The sequence below is a fragment of the Grammomys surdaster genome, unplaced genomic scaffold, assembly GCF_004785775.1.
Source record: "Grammomys surdaster isolate TR1022 unplaced genomic scaffold, NIH_TR_1.0 194, whole genome shotgun sequence".
NCBI lineage: Eukaryota > Metazoa > Chordata > Mammalia > Rodentia > Muridae > Grammomys > Grammomys surdaster.
This window is the reverse complement of record NW_021604639.1, coordinates 8,808,375-8,811,689: the sequence shown is the minus strand read 5'-3', so window position 1 is coordinate 8,811,689 and position 3,315 is coordinate 8,808,375. Positions and strand designations below refer to the sequence as shown.

General features: G+C 43.8%; 1 protein-coding gene across 2 annotated transcripts in view; it reads right to left on the bottom strand.

Moving 5' to 3' along the window:
- The window catches only part of Pfkp (phosphofructokinase, platelet), a 65,429-nt gene that overhangs the window by 47,657 nt on the left and 14,457 nt on the right, over window positions 1-3,315 (bottom strand). The gene's annotated exons all lie outside the window — the stretch shown is intronic.

The following is a 3,315-nucleotide window of genomic DNA, read 5'->3' as shown; positions in this document are numbered from 1 at the left end:
TCCCTCTCTCTCTCTCTCTCTCTCTCTCTCTCATAATGAGGCTTCCAGAGTCTTAGACTGAATATTTACTCATTTACTGCAGCTCACCAGCCAGAGGGTTCGAAGAATGCATAAACCAATCTAATAAACCCTGTCTTACAGTCTTATATTGTTGGTTCTGTTTCTCTAAAGAGCTCACAAAACAATACTGTGGAGGATAAATCTGGTTAACCTCAAAAGAAAGAAAGGTCAAATGTCTTCCATTGTAGGCTGACAAGATGTTCTCCCTCTCAACTTTTTAATTTGTGAAATGTGCCAAGAGTCTGGTAGACACGGATCTGGAGTTATGTAAATATAACCAGAACTCAGACAGAAAAGACAGACAGATAAGACAGGATTCAACACAGCAAAGTACAGACAAACAAGACGAAAGAACTACAAACACAGGCATCTGAGGAACACTGAGATCTCATCAGTTTCTAGAAAAGTTAGACCCTCACACAGACATCAACTTGTTGTCTCTTCCCCCAACTAACGCTCAAAACAGAGTTGACACTTTATGGAACAGTGGGCTTCTCAACATTGTTACAACTGACACGTGGGGCCAGCTGATTTTTCTAGGTGGAGGGCTGACTTGTCCATTTCAAAAGGTGTTAGGCAGGATTTGGCTGTTACTTCCTACCAAGTACAATCTAACAATGAGATTATCAAAGCTGTCTTCAAGCAATGGCAACTGTCCTTCAGTATAAGTCAGACCTAAGTAGGTATGCTTGGGGCAGAGGGGAGGTCACAGGGCTAAGCTCTTTCTGTCCCAGCAAAAGACTGAACAGTAACTCAGAGAATGTCAGTTGTTTGGGGGAGCATTCAGTTTGACTATGAAATAACAGAAATAACTTCCTTCCTTCCCTAATACACCCTACTGAGTCCTCAGCAAGATCAAAGCAGTGACTCATGTGAAACTTTCTACTTTCCACTAGGTGCTCAGCCGAATGCAGCAAGAGCAGAGGCCACCAGGGTTGTGGCCTGTGTAAAAATCACATGGGGTCCCAGGAGGACATTCCATAGACTCTAAGTCGCTAGTAAATTTGAAAGTGCTGCTAATTTTAACAGGAAACCTTACCTGGCACTGCTCCAAACCCAAAGAGCTCATGAAAGCCATATTTACTTATTAAGACTGCTCTTAAGACAGAATGCAGTTTTATCTCAATGCTCAAGGTGTGGGGGTGGGGGGTGGGGGAGAGGGAGGAGAGAGGGAGGGGGAAGAGGAGAGGGAGAGGGAAGGAGGAAGAGGAAGGTTAGGGGAGGTGAGACAAAAGCTACCTCTGTGTTCACAGGCAAGCTCTGAAACAGAAGCAGAAGGAACAATGTAAAAGGTCCAACTGAAACACGGGGTTGACACTTGAAACCCTAACGGATAAGTCAATATTCTCCCCCATAGACCCTGACACCAATCAAACGCTCAGGGAAGGAGAAAGAAGGGGAAGAAGGCTTATGCTCTGTGTGGCATGAATCCCAATCTGTGCTTATACCTCACCGACCAGAGCAGCAGTCAGGATCATAGCCCAGGAATGGAAATTCACAAGGCAAATTTGACCTTCACATGTTCCAAAAGGTAAACGCTAATGCAGTCTGAATGGACTAGCGGTTAGAATCATTGCAAACTGCCCAAACCTAATAAACAAGTATCACACAGTCACAGATATTGAAAAGCAAATTAAAACCCAAGGGTCGAGGAAACCTTTCCCAAGCCAATGATAAATACACAGTATAGTCATTTCTCAAAAGAGAAGACATTTGAGTATACCAGCATTGTGACACCTGTCTGCAGGGATCTGATGTCATCACTCGGGAGCTGGTGGGATTCAGAATTAGGGGTGGAGAGGCTTTCAGAAAATGCTTCTTCAGCTAGAGGTATCTACCACAATGGCCATGGCTTTTAACCAAATGATGCCATTATCTATGGACCAAGGCATAGATCCAAAACACATCATTTTAAATAGTAATGTAGAACTAAATGTGTTTTGACGGTTTCTAAGTAGTGAGGAGTAATCTAAGTGGGCCAGTGACATGGGAGGCTTACACATTAGTTTGATGGAACATTACCCCCACTTGATTCTAGGGCAATTCCCCTATCTCTCTGCCTTCTACCTTGTCATAGTACTAATGGAATTACAGATGCCTGTGACTATAGTGATTCCTACAAGGCTTCTGTGGATTCACATTTGGGTCCTGATACTTGTGTAGCAAGCTCTTACCCCACGGAGCCATCTCTTCAGCCTTGAACTGATCATTAAAAACAACAAAAAAAAAAAAAACAAAAAACAATTCTTCTCCATTCTGAGCTCCATTTTACAAATATAAAAGTAAAATCATGTTCCTTATAGTTCTGGAGATAAAGTGGCTTGGTACCTGGTGGTTCCATCTTCATGTACTACATATTTCCTAAGCCACCAGGACCCCAAGCACAGGAGACAAAGAGCAGTTTCAGTGTGGTTAGTTATTGTTACTTGGTTTCTGTTTGTGTTAGTACTGGAGATAATGGAGTTCATTTTCGCATTTTCATACATATTTCTCCTAATTCATTCCTCTCCTCTCCTCGGACACGGAATTCATCCCTAGGGGAGTCTCAAACACCGTCTCATCTCAAAAAAGACCTCTTACCCCTCTTGCTACCCCTCCCCCAACATCTCTCTGCAGTCCTCCTGTCACCGGCATTTATCACCTTCTCTCCTCTTCCTGTTCTAACCCTTTAGATGTCTTCTTGCCATCACAGTCTCCTTTCTAGTTTCATATCACACACACACACACACACACACACATTTAAAATCTAAGATCTGCAGGAGAACAAATGCATTTGTCTTTCTGAGGCTGGTTTCTTTCACTTAACATGAGGATTTCCAGTTGTATCCACTTCCAGGCAAACTCATGACGTCATTTTTATTTGTACACTAAATAAAATTCCATTTAATCCAGATTCTTCACTGTGAAGCCAAGACATGACCAGGCGCTAGGGTGTGGCGCCGGCTTCACGTTAAGGATGGAAAGCTCAAATGGGTTGTCTTTCCATTTCTGGCACTATTCTTTGAAATCAGCTCACAAGTCAGACATCCTCAGAATCACTGACCCGGGAATCAAGACCAGGAAGTTTATCCCAGAATGACTTTTGTGCTGTCTTGTCTCCTCCTTCTCACATCTGGTGCTCAGCCAAGGGAGGTAGAGAGAGGGGGGGGGGGGGGAAGGGGGGGGGGAGAGGGAGGGAGAGAGAGAGAGAATGCGAGAGAGAGAATGCGAGAGAGAGAGAGAGAGAGAGAGAGAGAGAGAGAGAGAGAGAGAGAG